Source organism: Alexandromys fortis, unplaced genomic scaffold (genome assembly GCF_014885135.2).
Source record: "Alexandromys fortis isolate MF-2015 unplaced genomic scaffold, M_Fortis_MF-2015_v1.1 scaffold_10, whole genome shotgun sequence".
Classification (NCBI taxonomy): domain Eukaryota; kingdom Metazoa; phylum Chordata; class Mammalia; order Rodentia; family Cricetidae; genus Alexandromys; species Alexandromys fortis.
In genome coordinates, this window is record NW_026067895.1 from 21,444,503 (window position 1) to 21,453,882 (window position 9,380).

The window sequence follows — 9,380 nt, forward strand, 5'->3', positions numbered from 1 at the left end:
GGGGCGGAGAGGAGATGCCTGAAGCTTAGCTGCAGCAGAGACGACTCAGTGGACAGTGTCTGGGGAGGAATGACACTGGCCTCCACATGCATTTCGTTTGCATTGTAAGCACACACCTGTGGACACACATACACAGTCTGGGGACAGTTCAGACCATTGGACTGCTGTGAGGGACATTCTAAGTTGAGTGATATTTCAGGAGGGAGAAGAGACTTCAGAATGAATGAATCTTATTTTGTCAGATTTTCCAAAATAATCACCTCTAGCTGATGCTCAAGCTTGAAGACTCGGAGCAAAAAATATTTATTTATTTTGAAATAGGGTTTCTCTGTGTAGCTTTGGCTGTCCTGGAACTTACACTATAGGCCAAGCTGGCCTTGAACTCAGAGATCCGGCTGCCTCTGAGTCCCAGGTGCTGGGATTAAAGGTGTGTGCCACCACCTCCCGGCTGATTAACTATGTTTACTCAATTAACCGAACCTGAGACAGGCTGAGGGTCTGCCTGCGACTTAACTAGGTGCATAGTCTTCAAGAAGATTCAAGAAGGCAACTGACTAGACGGGGAAGCGGCGAGCTGGTAAGGGACCTCTGATGAGTCCAGTTCTAGGCTGATCCCAGGGCTTGCTTAGTAAGCAAGATCTGGTCTTGCTGCCCTGTAAGAGTCCCATCCTGAGAGCAACTCAGGAAATGAGCCTGGGGAATCTGTAAGCCCTCGACACTCAGCACACCCAGCAGCGGGCACTAGGTGCAAAGTAAAGGGGATGTGGGCTGCTCAGAGGCCGTCCTCGTGGCCTCCAAGCCACAAAGAGGCAATGTGAGGGCAAATGACGTCACTGTTGTGGCCTCACCAGAGCCTTCTAGGGACAGCTTTTCTTCCTGTTGACTAGATGGATTTTTAGCATCCACAGCTAGTTTGGCTTCATCTGTAAACCGGGCTCTTCCAGGGACACGCGGAACTTCTGCTTCTTCACACTTCCGTGGAGCGCAGGCACGATAACTAAGCATCCCCGCACTCAGGGTCCCTCCTCACAGACACTCCAGTCACTTGGCTCCCGTCTGCTTGTGAGTATTTGCAGAAAAGTCTGATGGAGCCTGCATCGGGAGTGAGGTCTTGGAGGTGAGTTCTCAGTACCTGCTGGTCAGGGAGTGTGCAAGAAAGAAAAAGGAGGTAGCTTTGAAGGGGAAAGAGAAACAGGAGGAGAGGCGGGAGCAGGAGGAGGGATTTTCTTTAATTAAGGCACCTAATTTTTGTCTGATTTATAAGAAAGTGTACTAAGAAAGCTACTTCAAGCTCTCCCCACCCCGTGGTCCCCACTCCAGCACTCTGACAGAGCAGAGAGAAGTGAGGATCTAAGGAGGAAATGTCTGGGATTTAGGATTGATTTGAACCAAGATTTCCTTGGTCCCGCTTTCTTAAAACAGTCATTCAGATTTAAGATAACTAAAGGTGGCCCCCAGGACCCTGTCATTCCCACATCTTCCCTACCGCCCACACAAGAGGAAACTCAACTCAATAAGATTCATTCAAAATTCAATGGCGCCCCCTTGTGGCTTAGAACTACATAGCTTAGATGTCAATAGGCTGAGTCTTCAAAAAGAAAATCTTTAATTTACTAATTAATAATTTATTAATTTAATAAATTAATTTAATTTAATCTTGAAATGATCATCCATTAATTACATCTGTAATTCCATCACTCAGGAGGCCAAGGTAGAAGGATCTTAGATTTGAGTCCATCTTGGGCTACACAGAAGATCCGGTCTCAAGAAGATTTGATACTAAATAGAATTCAACAACAGTGAATGTGGATAAAAAGAAAGCCGTGCTGCTGAGGACAGGTACGGAAATCGCTGCAGCCACCTTGGAAAGGGTCTGGTGGTCATATGGAAAACTGCAACAAGAGTTACTCTATGACTCAGCAACCCCACTCTGCATCCATACAGCCAGAGGAAACGGGAATCGGGATCCTGAGATATCACTGATTACTGCAGCGGTACCCACAATGACCAAGCCATGGAGTTCACTGTGTGTCCTGTTCAAGACCACGCCCTGAACCACACCTTTTTTTTTTTCTTTTCTGACATCTACACAAACAAACTTGCAGTTAAGTTCAAGGAAAGATGTTAACTCAGCTATGCCGGGCAGCCCTTGTCCTTTCGGGACACCGCCTGTCTCCCCACATCAGCATCTGCCTGCCCCTCCCAAATGGCTTAGTTGTTAAACCGACCTGAATGAAGGGCGTAGTTTTCAAGCTAAAGATTTGGGGTGAAATGACACTCTTTTTCCCCTAAAGTGATATGTACACATGCTAACGGAAGACACAAAACATAACGAAGCATTGTACAATATAGAAATTCAAGAATTAAATCTCCTGTTCCCCAACATTTCTCATTCTGGTTCCTTGCTCCATTTAGCCCTCTGCTTTCTGGGTCTTTGACTGGCTTCTCCCTGTAGGCTTGTGACTTACCTACGAGGAATTTGGAAGCTGAGTAAGGAAATGAAAGCAGTCCAGGTTTATTTCATTATGATCAGATGCCCCAGAATAAATCTAGATCATCATTATGTGCCCACAAAGAGAACAACTTGGCACCGGCGGAGAGGTATTTCATTATAATTTGGATGTGTTATGGCATTTGGTGTTTGCTTTCATTTATTGACAGGCCAACACGACCACAGAGAATGTGGAGTCCCAGCCAGTCCTTTGGTGACCTCCAGTACTGTTAAAAAAGAAAGAAAGAAAGAAAGAAAGAAAGAAAGAAAGAAAGAAAGAAAGGAAGGAAGGAAGGAAGGAAGGAAGAAAATGAGTTGAAGAGAAAAGATGTCAAGATTTGCTTTCATCATCGGCTTTCCTGCGACACTGGGGAGAACCAATGCCTTTCATTTCTCACTAAAGCATGTTTCAAAGGCCCAGACTCAGTCCTAGTGACAGCCTTTCGCCTTGCTTAGAGCGAGTCTGTTTCTCTTGTCATCTTGTCTGTCCATGCCCCCTACCCCCGCTCTAGCTTCTCTCCTACTGCAGGACCCACCCTCATTAACAGTTAGTTAATGTATTAGAGGTGTCTCAGCACTCCCTCAGTGCTCTGTCTATTCCAACGACCAGTGAGCTCCCTAGAGGGCAAAAGAATGCAAGAACAACCCTGTGTATTAGTGAGATGTCCACTCCAATAAGTCCTCTGCAGCTTTGGGACAACTATAATCAAGATGCCAGATATGAACAAGTTTGGTAAGGATGTAGAGAAAGGAAATTTTGAAAGTGGGAGTGTAAAATGGGGAACCGTGGCACTAGGCAGGGTTCGATAAAAACCGCGGTGCTAGGCAGGATTCGACAGAGAACCAGAACCTAGAGAAAGAATGTATACATGCTCTGAAAGGGTTTTCATTAGAATGGCTGACATGATAGATGTTGGCCATCTGCAAGCCAGAGAGGCAGAGAGTCCTACACTTGCTCAGACTGAAAAGCTGGAGGCCTCTGCCGTCTCAGGCTGACACTGTAGCCCTGCTGGGTTTCTGCGAGACGGTTGCTCTTCAGCTCATGTTGCAAGGCTGAAGAATTTGCAACGAGAACAAGGTTAGACGTTAGGAACAGAGAGAGAAGGCAGGCACGCCTCTGCTCACACTTGTTTATATCCGCCCACCTCATCAGAAGGGGCCACCAATCAGGGGCCAGTCTTCTCCCTGCAGTTACCTCATGGAAATGCCCCCACAAACCCACTCACTGGAGAGTTTCTTAGTTGATTGCATGTCCAGTCAGGTGGACAATCAAAATTCGCCATCCCAGGGGTCTGGAGAGATGGTTTAGGAGTTAAGAGCACAGAGGACCCAGCACCCACATCTGGAGGCTCACAGCCAGCTGTAAATCCAGCTCCAGGGAATCCAATGCCTCTGGCCTCGGTGCTACCTGCCCTCATATGCACATACCCACACACCAACAGACACACATGTAAAAATAAAAAATAAAAAGAAAATCTTCATGGAAAAGAATTAATCATTTCAGTCACTATGGGAAACAGCTTGGCAATTCCTACAAAGAGCAAATTCGTGGTTATGTTTAATGAGACAGTAACTCCTAGGTCCACACCCAAGAGAAATGGAAGCTTATACCTGAGTGTTTATAGCAGAAACTCATAGTAAACAAAAGCTGGGCCCAACCAAAGCCTCCAGCAGTTGCTGAATGAAGCAGCAAAGTCTGTTGTATCGATGTGGTGGAATAAAAAGAACCAAATATTGACATGTTATAACTCAAACAAACCTTGAAAAGTTTGCTAAATAAAAGACTACTACCAAGGACTATATGTAATCATCTTGCCTGTAAAAAGTCCAGATTAGGACGATCTACAAAAACAAATCATGCTGATGTCCCTAGGGTTACAGTTGGGGGGAACCATGATGCTAAGCGGCCTGGGGTTTCTATGGGTTCTGAAATCAACGGAAGTAGTGATCACATGACTCTGAATTGCCTAGGAACAGAGTGTGGGTGGGGGGAGTGAATTAAGGCTGATACCATAGAAAGCTGGTTAGTGCTACAGGTGTGGCTGATAAGACTACAAAAAAGGAAGAGTGCATGGGGTGTGAAACGTGGTACTAATCCTTCAGGGGAGCAGGGACTTTGTTGCACACAAGCCGTGAACAAAGAAGGCTACTGTTGTATCTTCTGTCCCCCAGGGATGCAGTGCCAATGGGAGGGGAGGTAGACTCACTACCAATAAAATTCGGTATGGTTCGGATCTTTTGAACAGTTATAGCAAATGAAGTTGGCGGGAAAACTAAAATTCACACACACCACAGTGAAATCTAACTAGAGGTCAACATATGATCAATACTCAAATAAAATTTGATTCAAGAGTGGATGTGTCTAATGATGGAGCACCTTAAGTCTATCTGTATCCTTGCTTAGTAGATTTGTTACCGGCCGTGGAGAGGCTTCAGACAGACTGAAAGTATTTTGTGGACACTGTAGGAGGAAGTGGCAAATTACTCAACTTGTGTCTAAGGCTTTTGAAACCAGAATGTTCGCCGTTGGAAACGGAGTATGCAAATGTGAAACGGGGACTGGAACTGAGAGGAAGCCTTCCAAGAGGCACGGTGTCCAATACGAGTGCAGAAATGATCTATCTTACCGGCTGAAAGATTTCAGATGCTGCCCCAACGGGCACATCTACAACACAACTCCTGCACCTAAGCCTCGGGGATCATTTCAGAAGAGCAGGCAGGAAGACCTGTCAGAGCCAGAGGAACAGGAAATTTGTGATGAGATTGCATCTCTAGGAATTTCAGACGCTACTCCCAGAAAGCCTCACCAGCATGACCGCGATCAACAAGGCTGGCACCAATAGATGTGGTAACACGGCAGGAGGGAATCTCGCGGGGCATCAGTTCTAGACAAAGAAGTACAGACAACAAAGGGATTGTGGAATTAGGAAACAGTTGTCCCCAGGGAAGAGGCCCAAACTGGTTATCCAGTACCGAGTGGTCAGCCCTGAAATCATATACGAACAAGAAATTTGATACTGACTGGGCAGGGTGTGCTTATGTATTTAGGAATACACATACATGCATGCATGCATTCAAACATACATAAATGTGTGTGCGCGCATGTGTGTAACAGCATCTAAAGAAAAAGAGAACAAGATTTTGAGACAGAGCAAGTGTGTGCATGGGAGGAGAGGGAAGGGGAGAATGATGTAGTTATATTTTAATTTCCAAAATCAAAAGCATTTCACAAAGTTCAGACGCTCCTACAGCCCAATGACAACAGCACACCTAACATCTTGATCTTGTTAGTAGATTCCCTTCGGATTAACCCAAAGCTTCTTGAGGGAAAAGTAGCCAACACTGAGCCAAAACAAAATCGCAGCAGAGTGCTTTGTCCCAAGAAGTGCCTCCAGGAAGTAAGGACCCGCTGAAAAATCAGCTTTCAAGGTTTCCCAAAACTGACCAATCAGGGGCCCTTTTGGCCTCAAAATAAATATCAATAGTAATATCTTTTAATATGTTCAAATAGAAATCCATGAGCCTATCATGATATTAACTTTAACCAATAAGTTAGCTATATGGTAGCGAGCAAGAGAGAATATATATAACTTTAACCAATAAGTTAGCTATATGGTAGCGAGCAAGAGAGGAAGGAAATCTTTTCCTAGTCGTAGACAAGTCAACTGGTGATTATAAACAGGATGGTGAAATTAGAAAATCAGTATTTGGCAGCCATCACGTAGTAAGTTCAGCCAAGAAGTATCACTGAATGGTCACACGGATGAGTGGGTGTTTGGTGAGGAACACACAGTCACATGATCTCAAAGCAGCATTACACAGAACACAAAACACTTGCCAAGTGTGGAGGGAAAGCCAACGCAGTCCAGAAAGTTTGAGTCAGCCTCCACTTTCATCAGGCAAGGAAGTTTAAAAGCAGCTTTAGACAAACTAAAATTACATACTGCTTTGAGAGCTGCGTTGGGGACGCACGCCACTTCTGTGGCCTCTCTATCAAGACGCAAAGCCATCTGCGCAGCGAAGCGGCAGGCAATGGTGGGAGCATCCTAAGAGTGTCTAGGTCATTGCATTAGTGACTTTTCTGTGGCTCTGACAAAATGCTGTGATCAAATAGGAAAGAAAGGGTTTATTGTAGTTCAGCGTTCAGAGAAATGGAGTCCTCGTGGCAGGGATGAGAAGACAAGACTGTCCTAATTAATTCTTGGGAAATATACATTAGGGGTGAAACTGATCTTTTTAACTTTACCATGGGTCTGGGAGTGAGAGAGAGGATACTGAGTCAGGGACTGTAAAAAGTTAGGATTCAAGCAGGGTGTGATAGTTTGAATTTAATTGGTTTCCATAATCTCATGGGGAGTGACCCTATTAGGAGGTGTGGCTTTGTTGGAGTGGGTATGGCCTTGTTGGAGGAAGTATGTCACTGTGGGGGCAGGCTTTGAGGTTCCCTATGCTCGGGATACCGCCCAGTGGCTCAGTTGACTTCCTTGTTGCCTGCAAGGCACCTTGTCTGCCTACATGCCAACATGCTCCCTGCCATGATGATAATCTGAATCTTTGAAACTATAAACTGCCACTTCAATTAAATGTTTTTCTTTGTAAGAGTTACTATGATCATGGTGTCGCCTCATAGCAACAGAAACCCTAACTAAGACACAGGGTTTGGTGGTCCGCACCTGTAATCCCAGAGCGGGATTTCGAGGTAGAGGCAGAAGGAGCTCGGCATGTTTGAGTCCAGCCTGGTCAGTAATACGTGGTGACATCCTGTCTCAAATGAATAAACAAAGCTAAGGATTTTAGGCTGTAAAGAGACTTCTTCATTTAGTTCTATGTACCCAACATTTCTTAGCACGTGTTTACCAGATGTTCAGGTTACGTTAAATTCTTGAGAGAGAGAGAGAGAGAGAGAGAGAGAGAGAGAGAGAGAGAGAGAGAGTAAAGGGACTCAGAAGTTTGACAAAACTAGGCTTGTGCTTGATGGTATAGCAAATTAGAAGTGCTTCATCTGCCTGCTCCAGTTTCCCTCTTTAAGGACACCGGCTGCATATTTTGTGATCTCCATTCTTGAGGACCTTCAGAAACGTAACACTTGCTGGAAGAGACAGGTGTGGTGCCAATTTTAGTATGGGAGGTAGCCTGCCAAGGCAGCTATTTCAGAAGGGCTTGAGGAGCTGTGGCAGGGCCTCAGGCTGGCTGGAGCACTCTGGGGCCTGAGTGAAACCCCATTTGGCTGGGAGTCCATTGAGCAACCGCCTCTTCTAGCTGCTGCCTAAATCCCTTGGGCGCTGAATGATAAAAGGGAGTCCGCACCTGTTCCAGCTTTGGAAAGAACCTGAAATAGAGCGAGCATCCCTTGTGAAGCCTCAACAGCGTTTGCAGTTGTTTCCTAAGCAACGATCAATTCCTGTCTATTACGTAACAGAATTAGGATGACCTTTCCCTCATTCTAGACACTGCTTCTTCTAAAACAACAGCAACAAAACCCAAAATAAAACAGCAAGAAAACTTTTTGCTTATTTTATGTGTGAGTACTTTGCCTGCCTGTGTACCACTAACCTGCCTGATATACTTGAGGGCCAGAAGAGGGCACCAGGTCCCTGGGACTGGAACTACAGATGGTTGTGAGCCACCAAGTGGGTGCTGGGAATTGACACCTCACTTCCTAACCGCCACCCCATTCCTGTCCTCTGGAAGAGCAGTCAGTGCTCTTAACCACTGAGCCAGTGTTCTAACCACACCACTTTTCTTCGCAATGAAAGGAAGCTTTTGAGAATTTCTGTGCGGATCTGGAGTGAATGGGGGGGGGGGCGTTCTGTTTTTCTCCTGATGTGACCCACTAAAATGACTACAGTATATTATTTCTTATAGTAATAAGATGGAGCTGACTATGTTTTAATTTTGTTTTCTTTCCAAGGCAACGTCAGTTTAGTGCAACAGTGTACGAATGGACAGAGAGACGGGGTCGGGGAGGAAAAAGGGGCAAGAGAGACGGAGAGGAAAGAGGTTTAACAAGTGAAGTGGATGATGGCAGAGAAGAGCAAACACTCATCATTGGTCAGGTCGCTCCTCGGGTAAAAAACACGCCCTAGACCCATCTTCACCCTCATAGTGCCAACACCACGCCTCCTCAGCCCTGGCTCCAGACACTTGTTTATTTTGATCATGTCTGGTCCTCTTGCTGAAACTCAAATGCTCTTTATTTACTGAGTCTTTCCCCAGCCCAATCATTAGTTTAATGATCTTAATTGGCTTTGTATTTAACTCTAGAATCCACTTAATTCCATAAAATCAAGCGAGTGTTCCAATAAATCAAAAAGATGAGAAATTGGTTGAAGAAAGCAAAAAGAAAAGCAAAAAGCGGACCTGTCCTCTCAAAATTACTCTCGTCCTTCCTTCCTTCCTTCCTTCCTTCCTTCCTTCCTTCCTTCCTTCCTTCCTTTCTTCCTTCCTTCCTTCCTTCCTTTTTTCCTTCCTTCCCCTCCGCTCCCTCCCCTTCTCTCCCTTCTCCTTTTCCATCTCCTTCTCTCTCTCTTTCTTTTCTTTTCTTTTCCTTTTTCTTTTTGGTAAGGTGAAGACAAGAAGACAGAACAACAGAAAAATACTCAATTATAATAATTGTCAGTCTGGGTACGTAGATACATACCTGTAGGCTAAGTACTCTGAAGGCTGAGGCAGGGGGATCACTGGAGTTCAGGGCTTTACAACTAGTTGAAACAACATAGCAAGATCCTGTCTTGAAAACTAAATTAATTAAACAAATAAAATAACTTTCCATTTTAAAAATATCATGCTATAGATCCGGTTCCTGCCCATTGCACATGGTCCTTCAGTGGTCAGCGAGCCATAGTTCTTTGGTGTACACGCCCTGTGAGCACGGTCCTGTCTCGTTCCA

The 9,380-nt window shown here is 45.1% G+C and overlaps 1 long non-coding RNA gene across 1 annotated transcript in view; it reads left to right on the forward strand.

The window, feature by feature from the left end:
• Nucleotides 1-2,534, forward strand: part of LOC126512252 (uncharacterized) — a 4,349-nt gene extending 1,815 nt beyond the window's left edge. Inside the window, exons 2-3 of the long non-coding RNA XR_007594968.1 lie at nt 945-1,117; nt 1,703-2,534. This is a non-coding gene — a long non-coding RNA (uncharacterized lncRNA). The remainder of the gene's footprint in view (nt 1-944; nt 1,118-1,702) is intronic.
• Nucleotides 2,535-9,380: the final 6,846 nt, after the last annotated feature.